A 12929-nucleotide genomic window follows, 5' to 3' on the forward strand; every position below is an offset into this window, starting at 1 on the left:
GATCTGAACACAAGCACAAGCCAAGAGCACAACTGCAGAACCAGAGAGTAAGACTGGCGATATACTGGGAGAGCATGAGTGGCGCCCGTGACCCGGTCAGGCACCACTGAGTACTGCACCCATGCTGGGGCAGTACTTCCAGGTAATCCTAAGGGCCAGAACGAGGTGTGTACGCACACACACATAGCAACCAGGTCTCCCACACCTTTAGAGGGGACCCTTGGGTAGTCTCCAGAGAGGGCTAGCTTTCAAATATTTTCAAGGGGTGTAGTGGAGGGGCTGGGAGCTAAGGTGCAGAGGTTGTCAGGAAAGGAGTGGAGCGAGCCAGTCTGGTACTGGTGAGTGGCAGTCGCTAGGAGATACGCGCGTTCACACTAGTCAGACCCTGCGCGGTGTAGTGACAGTTAGCGGGGGAGAACGGTCACTTGGGAGTCAGAGTAAAGAGGTGCTCTGGTGACTAGGCACGTATGGGGCACAGGTCCCTAGCAGAGACTCCAGTTTAACGACCGGCTAAACCTGCCGGTGAGGGGAACTACAGGTACCTCACCAACCACACAGAGTCCGAGCCTCAGCAGTAACGCAGGGACCCATAAGGAGACAGAGCTTGAAGCCATCTCACCTGGTCCACGCTGCCGGCAAACGGGCCAAACACAGGGGAGAAAAGGCAGTTGCGACTCCCTGGATAGAACCCCATGGTACTTCAAGTCAGTGGGTGATCTGAACACAGAAGTGCTAGGAAGGCGAGCTAACTGGTTACCCTCAGACTGGCAAAAAGGAGCACCTGGTCCTACCTGGTTCATCACCGCAACGCCCGGGTCAGCTCACAGCAACATCAAAGTGAGTAAAAACCAGTTAAAAAGACTTTTGGACTCAGCCTGTGTTATTCCAGACCCGCTACTCTGCTCACCCGAGCCCCTGTGGCCTGCCTCCCTCATGGGAGGCTACATCATCTGACTGCAGACCCCATCAGCCCCAGATGCTCGTAAAATCTGTAGTGGCGGTCATCCACATCCCTGACCGCAAGCCGTGAGTGGCGTCACAACATATTATTATTATTATTTATTATTATAGCGCCATTTATTCCATGGCGCTTTACAAGTGAAAGAGGGTATACGTACAACAATCATTAATAGTACAAAATAGACTGGTATAGGAGGAGAGAGGACCCTGCCCGCGAGGGCTCACAGTCTACAGGGAATGGGTGATGGTACAATAGGTGAGGACAGAGCTGGTTGCGCAGTGGTGTACTGGACTGAGGATTATTGTAGGTTGTAGGCTTGTTGGAAGAGATGGGTCTTGAGGTTCCTCTTGAAGCTTTCCATGGTAGGGGAGAGTTTGATCTGCTGAGGTAAAGCGTTCCAGAGTATGGGGGATATGCAAATCAAAAAGGTCCGTGGAGCCTCTGTTAGGTGTCTCAACACAGAAACCAGCCAGATATCCCTCCGGGAAGGGCCCAGCCAAGGGGTGACTCTTTTTACGAGACCATCATAACCACCACATTAAGTGGCCCTTATAGTCAATATCCAACTTTTTGACAAGTTTAAAGATATGACAAGGGAAATACCAAGGCCAGGTATCCATCCACAGACAGCTGTTTCGGGGTATTGCCCCTCATCAGTGTGGAGTAGGATTCTGGCTGGGTGGGAGCAATGCCTAGTAGACCAACAAAACAAAACAATCACTGATCTCGGGGAGACCAGCCAGAGAAACCACTGCCGGCAGCCAGCGAGGGCGCTCAAGACCGTGAAATCCTAGGTACATTGCCCCCTGGGAAATATGCAAATCAAAAATGTCAGTGGAGCCTCTGTTAGGAGTCTTAACACAGAAACCAGCCAGCTATCCCTCTGGGAAGGGCCCAGCCAAGGAGTGACTCTTTTTAGGAGACCACCATAACCACCATATTAAGTGGCCCTTATAGTCAATATCAAACTTTTTGACAAGTTTAAAGATATGACAAGGGAAATACCAAGGCCAGGTATCCATCCACAGACAGCTGTTTCGGGGTATTGCCCCTCATCAGTGTGGAGTAGGATTCTGGCTGGGTGGGAGCAATGCCTAGTAGACCAACAAAACAAAACAATCACTGATCTCGGGGAGACCAGCCAGAGAAACCACTGCCGGCAGCCAGCGAGGGCGCTCAAGACAGTGAAATGTACCTAGCTTGTTGGTCTACTAGGCATTGCTCCCACCCAGCCAGAATCCTACTCCACACTGATGAGGGGCAATACCCCGAAACAGCTGTCTGTGGATGGATACCTGGCCTTGGTATTTCCCTTGTCATATCTTTAAACTTGTCAAAAAGATAGATATTGACTATAAGGGCCACTTAATATGGTGGTTATGGTGGTCTCCTAAAAAGAGTCACCCCTTGGCTGGGCCCTTCCCGGAGGGATATCTGGCTGGTTTCTGTGTTGAGACTCCTAACAGAGGCTCCACGAAAAACCTTTTTGATTTGCATATTTCCCAGGGGGCAATGTACCTAGGATTTCACTGTCTTGAGCGCCCTCGCTGGCTTGCCGGCAGTGGTTTCTCTGGCTGGTCTCCCCGAGATCAGTGATTGTTTTGCTTTGTTAGATCAGAGGTGGGCACTTAATTTTCCCATGGGGCCGCATGAGAAGTTGGGATGGTTTTAGAGGGCCGGACTAATATAATTAACTCGGTTCTACTATATATATATATATATATATATATATATATATATATATATATATATATATATATATATATTATATACACACACACACACGCGTATATACTGTGTGTGTATATAATATATATACACATACACACAATGTATACATACATACACACACACAATCCCCAAATACTACATCACTACACCCAACACATACTACACCTGTAATATACATCCCTATACACTACACCTGTAATAAACTACACCTCTATATACTATACCACTATATACTACATCACTACACCCCTATATACACCTGTATTATACTACACCACTACACCCCTTTATACACCTGTATTATACTACACCCCTATATACACCTGTATTATACTACACCACTACACCCCTATATACACCTGTATTATACTACACCACTACACCGCTATATACACCTGTATTATACTACACTACTACACCCCTATATACACCTGATTATACTACACCCCTACACCTCTATTTACACCAGTATTATACTACACCACTATATAAACCTGTATTATACTACACCCCTACATACACCTGTATTATACTACACCCCTACACCCCTATATACAACTGTATTATACTACACCCCTATATACACCTGTATTATACTACACCACTATATACACCTGTATTATACTACACCCCTATATACACCTGTATTATACTACACCACTATTTACACCTGTATTATACTACACCCCTATATACACCTGTATTATACTACACCACTACACCCCTATTTACACCAGTATTATACTACACCCCTACACCCCTATTTACACCTGTATTATACTACACCACTACACCCCTATATACACCTGTATTATACTACACCCCTACACCCCTATATACACCTGTATTATACTACACCCCTATATACACCTGTATTATACTACACCCCTATTTACACCTGTATTATACTACACCACTACACCACTATATACACCTGTATTATACTACACCACTATATACACCTGTATTATACTACACCACTATATACACCTGTATTATACTACACCACTACACCACTATATACATCTGTATTATACTACACCACTACACCACTATATACACCTGTATTATACTAGACCACTATATACACCTGTATTATACTACACCACTATATACACCTGTAATATACTACACCACTACACCCCTATATACACCTGAAATATACTACACCACTACACCCCTATATACACCTGTAATATACTACACCACTACACCCCTATATACACCTGTATTATACTACACCACTACACCCCTATATACACCTGTATTATACTACACCACTACACCCCTATATACACCTGTATTATACTACACCACTACACCCCTATATACACCTGTATTATACTACACCACTACACCCCTATACACACCTGTATTATACTACACCCCTACACCCCTATTTACACCTGTATTATACTACACCACTATATACACCTGTATTATACTACACCACTATATACACCTGTATTATACTACACCACTACACCACTATATACACCTGTATTATACTACACCACTACACCCCTATATACACCTGTAATATACTACACCACTACACTCCTATATACACCTGTATTATACTACACCACTACACCCCTATATACACCTGTATTATACTACACCCCTATATACACCTGAATTATACTACACCACTACACCCCTATATACACCTGTATTATACTACACCCCTATATACACCTGTATTATATTACACCACTACACCACTATATACACCTGTATTATACTACACCACTACACCACTATATACACCTGTAATATACTACACCACTACACCCCTATATACACCTGTAATATACTACACCACTACACCCCTATATACACCTGTAATATACTACACCACTACACTCCTATATACACCTGTATAATACTACACCACTACACCCCTATATACACCTGCATTATACTACACCACTACACCCCTATATACACCTGTATTATACTACACCACTACACCCCTATATACACCTGTATTATACTACACCCCTATATACACCTGTATTATACTACACCACTACATCACTATATACACCTGTATTATACTACACCCCTATATACACCTGTATTATACTACACCACTACACCTCTATATACACCTGTATTATACTACACCCCTTCACCCCTATATACACCTGTATTATACTACACCCCTACACTCCTATATACACCTGTATTATACTACACCACTACACCCCTATATACACCTGTATTATACTACACCCCTATTTACACCTGTATTATACTACACCACTATATACACCTGTATTATACTACACCACTATATACACCTGTATTATACTACACCACTACACTCCTATATACACCTGTATAATACTACACCACTACACCCCTATATACACCTGCATTATACTACACCACTACACCCCTATATACACCTGTATTATACTACACCACTACACCCCTATATACACCTGTATTATACTACACCCCTATATACACCTGTATTATACTACACCACTACATACACCTGTATTATACTACACCACTATATACACCTGTATTATACTACACCACTACACCCCTATATACACCTGTATTATACTACACCCCTTCACCCCTATATACACCTGTATTATACTACACCTCTACACTCCTATATACACCTGTATTATACTACACCCCTATATACACCTGCATTATACTACACCACTACACCCCTATATACACCTGTATTATACTACACCACTACACCCCTATATACACCTGTATTATACTACACCCCTATATACACCTGTATTATACTACACCACTACATCACTATATACACCTGTATTATACTACACCCCTATATACACCTGTATTATACTACACCACTACACCCCTATATACACCTGTATTATACTACACCCCTTCACCCCTATATACACCTGTATTATACTACACCCCTACACTCCTATATACACCTGTATTATACTACACCACTACACCCCTATATACACCTGTATTATACTACACCCCTATTTACACCTGTATTATACTACACCGCTATATACACCTGTATTATACTACACCACTATATACACCTGTATTATACTACACCACTACACCACTATATACACCTGTATTATACTACACTAGTACACCACTATATACACCTGTAATATACTACACCACTACACTCCTATATACACCTGTATTATACTACACCACTACACCCCTATATACACCTGTATTATACTACACCCCTATATACACCTGTATTATACTACACCCCTACACCCCTATTTACACCTGTATTATACTACACCACTATATACACCTGTATTATACTACACCACTATATACACCTGTATTATACTACACCCCTATATACACCTGTATTATACTACACCACTATATACACCTGTATTATACTACACCCCTACACCCCTATATACACCTGTATTATACTACACCACTACACCCCTATATACACCTGTATTATACTACACCCCTACATCCCTATATACACCTGTATTATACTACACCACTATATACACCTGTATTATACTACACCACTATATACACCTGTATTATACTACACCACTATATACACCTGTATTATACTACACCACTATATACACCTGTATTATACTACACCACTACACCCCTATATACACCTGTAATATACTACACCACTACACTCCTATATACACCTGTATTATACTACACCACTACACCCCTATATACACCTGTATTATACTACACCCCTATATACACCTGTATTATACTACACCCCTACACCCCTATATACACCTGTATTATACTACACCACTACACCCCTATATACACCTGTATTATACTATACCCCTACACCCCTATATACACCTGTATTATACTACACCCCTACACTCCTATATACACCTGTATTATACTACACCACTACACCCCTATATACACCTGTATTATACTACACCCCTACACCCCTATATACACCTGTATTATACAACACCCCTACACCCCTATATACACCTGTATTATACTACACCCCTATATACACCTGTATTATACTACACCACTATATACACCTGTATTATACTACACCCCTATATACACCTGTATTATACTACACCACTATATACACCTGTATTATACTACACCCCTATATACACCTGTATTATACTACACCACTACACCCCTATTTACACCTGTATTATACTACACCCCTACACCCCTATTTACACCTGTATTATACTACACCACTACACCCCTATATACACCTGTATTATACTACACCCCTATATACACCTGTATTATACTACACCACTACACCACTATATACACCTGTATTATACTACACCACTACACCCCTATATACACCTGTATTATACTACACCACTACACCCCTATATACACCTGTATTATACTACACCACTACACCCCTATATACACCTGTATTATACTACACCCCTATATACACCTGTATTATATTACACCACTACACCACTATATACACCTGTATTATACTACACCACTATATACACCTGTAATATACTACACCACTACACCCCTATATACACCTGTAATATACTACACCACTACACTCCTATATACACCTGTATTATACTACACCACTACACCCCTATATACACACCTGTATTATACTACACCCCTATATACACCTGTATTATACTACACCCCTACACCCCTATATACACCTGTATTATACTACACCACTACACCCCTATATACACCTGTATTATACTATACCCCTACACCCCTATATACACCTGTATTATACTACACCCCTACACTCCTATATACACCTGTATTATACTACACCACTACACCCCTATATACACCTGTATTATACTACACCCCTACACCCCTATATACACCTGTATTATACAACACCCCTACACCCCTATATACACCTGTATTATACTACACCCCTATATACACCTGTATTATACTACACCACTATATACACCTGTATTATACTACACCCCTATATACACCTGTATTATACTACACCACTATATACACCTGTATTATACTACACCCCTATATACACCTGTATTATACTACACCACTACACCCCTATTTACACCTGTATTATACTACACCACTACACCCCTATATACACCTGTATTATACTACACCCCTATATACACCTGTATTATACTACACCACTACACCACTATATACACCTGTATTATACTACACCACTACACCACTATATACACCTGTAATATACTACACCACTATATACACCTGTAATATACTACACCACTACACCCCTATATTATACTACACCCCTATATACACCTGTATTATACTACACCACTACACCACTATACACACCTGTATTATACTACACCACTACACCACTATATACACCTGTATTATACTACACCACTACACCACTATATACACCTGTAATATACTACACCACTACACCACTATATACACCTGTAATATACTACACCACTATATACACCTGTATTATACTACACCACTACACCACTATATACACCTGTATTATACTACACCACTACACCACTACATACACCTGTATTATACTACACCCCTATATACACCTGTATTATACTACACCACTATATAGTACACCACTACACCCCCCCATATACCACACCTGTAAAACTACATTCCCATATACTGCACCCCTACACCCCAAATATTTGTCAACAGTTAACCCCCCCCATTGCCCCCGCAGGTTACTAGTAACCACTCACCTGTCTTCTTATTGTCCCCTCCTCAGGCTCCTCCGTATGTTCCCCCGCTGAGCGGCTTGTCTTTCACATGCCCAGGCTGCACCAACGCTGTATTCCTAGGAGCCGCTGCTGCAACGTCTTCTGCTGCCGGGCGGGAACTTTTCAAATGACACACGCGCCGTACTGACGATATCAGGGCGTGCGTGTGTCACAGAGAAAAGCTGCCGCAGGGAACAGAGGAGAGATTCCTGCGTTCCGCTGCCTGCACTGACTGTGCGGAGCTTCAGGATCTGTCCTCTGTTTCCTACCCGGCACGCAGCGTGTGATGAGGGCAATCTGACCACAGGCCTCCCGGAGCCTGGAGCTCCGCACAACAGGTCAGATTGCCCTCATCAGTGACCGGCCAGCAAGGACGCCCTGAGCCAGGCGGGCCGGTCACAGAGAGTAGGCGGGCCGGATGTGGCCCGCGGGCCGCCCCTTGCCCAGGTCTGTGTTACAGTATGGGGGAGGCACGGGAGAAATCTTGTACGCGATTGTGGGAAGAGGAGAGAAGAGAGGAGTAGAGAAGGAGATCTTGTGAGGATCTGAGGTTGAGTGCAGGTAGGTACTGGGAGACTAGGTCACAGATGTAAGGAGGAGACAGGTTGTGGATGGCTTTGTATGTCATGGTTAATTTTTTGAAGTGCAGTTGTTGGGCGATGGGAAACCAGTGAAGGGATTGGCAGAGTGGCAAGGCTGGGGAATAGCGAGGGGTTAGGTGGATTAAGCGTGCCGCAGAGTTTAGGATAGATTGGAGGGGTGCAAGAGTGTTGGCAGGGAGGCCAGAGAGCAGGAGGTTGCAGTAGTCGAGGCGGGAGATGATGAGGACATGCACTAATGTTTTTGCTGATTCTTGGTTAAGGAAAGCACGGATCCGGAGCCAGCCACCAAGCTTTGTGAATCCCATCCCTCCCCATATCCCATTAAGCTCACTTTCAACATTTGACCCAGTCACAGAGGAGGACGTCTCCAGGCTCCTCTCTTCTTCTCGTCCTACCACTTGCCCTACTGATCCCTTCCCCTCACACCTTCTCTAGTCCCTCTCTCCGGTTGTCACTACTCACCTAACTAAAATCTTCAATCTCTCTCTCTCTTCTGGTATCTTCCCTTCCTCCCTCAAACACTCTATCATTACTCCATTATTAAAAAACCCTTCCCTTGATCCGTCCTGCACAAGCAACTACAGACCAGTCTCCAATCTCTCCTTCATCTCTAAACTCTTGGAGCGCCTGATCTACTCTCGCCTCACCCGCTACCTCTCCTCTCACTCTCTTCTAGATTCTTTACAGTCTGGCTTCCGCCCTTTACACTCAACAGAAACTGCCCTTGTCAAAGTGACCAATGACCTATTGACAGCAAAACGTAACGGTGACCACTCTCTGCTTATTCTCCTTGACCTTTCTGCCGCCTTCGACACTGTTGACCACCATCTCCTTCTCTCTATGCTCCATTCTATCGGCCTAAAGGACACTGTTCTTTCCTGGTTCTCTTCCTATCTTTCTGGCCGCTCATTCAGCGTATCATTTGCTGGCACCACATCTTCTCCTCTTCCTCTCACTGTTGGGGTCCCTCAAGGTTCAGTTCTTGGCCCTCTTCTTTTCTCCCTGTACACTGCCCCAATTGGAATGACCATCAGCAGATTTGGCTTCCAGTACCATCTTTATGCTGATGACACACAGCTATACACCTCATCCCCTGAGCTCACCCCCGCTGTACTACAGAACACATGTGACTGCCTGACTGCAGTTTGCAATGTCATGTCTGCTCTCTATCTGAAACTTAACCTTTCCAAAACTGAACTTCTGCTTTTCCCTCCATCTCCCAACCTTCCTAAACCTGACATCTTCCTCTCTGTGTGTGGCACAACGATAAGTCCTAGGCAGCAAGCCCGCTTGACACTGATCTCTCCTTCACCTCCCACATACAATCTCTTGCCCGCTCCTGCCGCTTGCACCTCAAGAACATCTCTAGAATCCGCCCCTTTCTGACAATGGAAACGACAAAAACCCTCACCGTGGCCCTGATCCACTCTCGCCTTGACTACTGTAACTCTCTATTAATTGGTCTCCCCCTAACTAGACTCTCTCCTCTACAATCCATCCTTAATGCAGCAGCCAGGATCACCTATCTGGCCAACCGCTACTCGGATGCCTCTGGTCTGTGCCAGTCATTGCACTGGCTGCCCATATATCACAGGATCCAATTCAAACTGCTTGTTCTCACCCACAAAGCTCTCCACAGTGCAGCACCCCCCTACATCTCCACCCTCCTCTCTGTCTATCATCCCACCCATTCTCTACGCTCTGCAAATGACTTTCGACTAACATCCACACTAATTCGAACCTCCCACTCCCGAATCCAAGACTTCTTCCGAGCTGCACCAAACCTCTGGAACGCTCTACCCCAAGAAGTTAGGAAAAATCACAACTTACTCAGCTTCAGACGCTCCCTAAAAACGCATCTTTTTAGGGCGGCCTATCACACTCCCTAGCCAAACTAATTTCATCTAATCCCTCTACAACTTCTCAGAACATAACCCCACGTCAAACTCCATGGCACCCAAATGCATCTCAAGGCTCTGGCCAACTGGTCCAGGAAGCCATTATCTATCCCCCATTTCCTTGAGATGGCTGGATTGTCATTGTAAATAAGCACTTGTACCTTGCCCCTCCCCCCATCTCATTGTAGATTGTAAGCTCTCACGAGCAGGGTTGCCTTTTTTTTCCCTTTACATATTGTATCTTCTATAATTGTTACTTGTTTGTCTATGTTTATGTATATGATATGTATATGAGCCTCCTGAATTGTAAAGCGCTGCGGAATATGTTGGCGCTATAGAAATAAAGATTATTATTATCCGGGAGATATTTTTGAGTTGTAGTCTGCATGAGGTAAAGAGGGCTTGGATGTGTGGCTTGAAGGATAGAGCAGAGTCGAGGGTTACTCCAAGACAACAAGCTTGTGAGACGGGGGAGAGTGAGCAACCATCAAGTTTGATGGAAAGGCTTGTTGGAGGAGATGAGTGAGGGGGAGGAAAGACAATGAACTCTGTTTTGTCCATGTTAAGATTTAGGAATCGCGCAGAGAAGAAGGATGAAATAGCAGACAGACATTGTGGAATTTTGGTTAGTAGAGAGGTAATGTCAGGTCCAGAGAGGTAGATCTGTGTGTCATCGGCATAGAGAGGATACTGAAAGCCGTGGAACTCTATGAGCTGTCCCATGCTGAAGGTGTAGATGGAGAACAGCAGGGGTCCAAGAACTGAGCCTTGCGGGACACCGACAGATAGGGGGCCAGATGAGAAAGTGGTGTGAGCATGGGAGATGCTGAAAGTCCGGTCGGTTAGGTATGAGAGATCCAAGATAGGGCCAAGTCTGTGATGCCCAAAGATGAGAGAATCTGTAGTAGGAAGGAATGGTTTACTGTGTCGAAGGCAGAGGACAGGTCCAGGAGGAGGAGGATAGAGTAGTGTCGTTTGGTTATAGCGGTTAGTAGATCATTGGTGACTTTGGTTAGAGCAGTTTCAGTAGAGTGATGCAGTCGGAAGCCAGATTGTAGCTGGTCAAAGAGGGAGCTGGAGGAGAGGTATGAGGACAATTCAAGATGGACATGCTGTTCCAGTAGTTTTGAGGCATAGGGGAGAAGGGATATGGGGCGATAGTTTGACACAGAGGATGGGTCAAGGGAGGGCTTTTTGAGGATGGGTGTAATGGAGGCATGTTTAAAGCATGAGGGGAATATACCACTTGTTAGTGATAGGTTGAAGAGATGGGTTAGGGCTGGGATGAGGACTGCGGTGATGTTGGGGATGAGGTGCGATGGGAGCGGGTCCAGTGCACAGGTGGTTAGATGTGATCTTGAGAGTAGAGTGGAAAGATTGTTTTCTGTCATGGTAGAGAAGCTGGATTTGGAGGAAGAGGGCTGAGTAGCTATGATGAGGGGCCGTGGTGATTGTGGGCCAAAGCCTGCTCTGATGTTGTCAATCTTCTGCTTGAAGAAAGAGGCAAAGTCTTCAGCTGAGAGGAGAGGAGAGGGAGGTACTGCTGTAGGATGGAGGAGAGAATTGAAAGTGTTGAATAGCTGTTTAGGGTTGTGAGAGAGAGGATATGAGGGATGAGAAGTAGGTTTGTTTTGCAGCAGTGAGTGTGTACTTGAAGGTGGTGAGGGACTCTTTATATGCAATTAAGTGCTCAGTGGAATGAGACTTCTTCCATCTGCGCTCAGCAATTCTGGAAACCTGTCTCAGTTCTTTAGTCTGACTCGTGTGCCAGGGTTGCATGTTGATTGTGCAGGTTTTGGTGTGTGTGAGGGGGACATATACAAAACTGATAGTACCTGTTGCCATACTGAAGAAGCCCTGTGGCGTCCCTGAAGAGGAACAACATCCCTGGGGCGACACACATGCTCAGTAATGAAACACAGCAATTACCAGGAAAATGGAACACCTGAGTAATCAGCACCTCCCAGAACCTGCATGGACTCCTGTGCTATCAAACAACCTGTTA

The 12929-nt window shown here is 44.2% G+C and overlaps 1 protein-coding gene across 2 annotated transcripts in view; it reads right to left on the minus strand.

Moving 5' to 3' along the window:
* STX1A (syntaxin 1A) overlaps window positions 1–12929 on the minus strand; it is a 235776-nt gene that overhangs the window by 37171 nt on the left and 185676 nt on the right. The window lies entirely within an intron of this gene.

This window comes from Anomaloglossus baeobatrachus, chromosome 2 (assembly GCF_048569485.1).
Source record: "Anomaloglossus baeobatrachus isolate aAnoBae1 chromosome 2, aAnoBae1.hap1, whole genome shotgun sequence".
Taxonomy (NCBI): Eukaryota; Metazoa; Chordata; class Amphibia; order Anura; family Aromobatidae; genus Anomaloglossus; species Anomaloglossus baeobatrachus.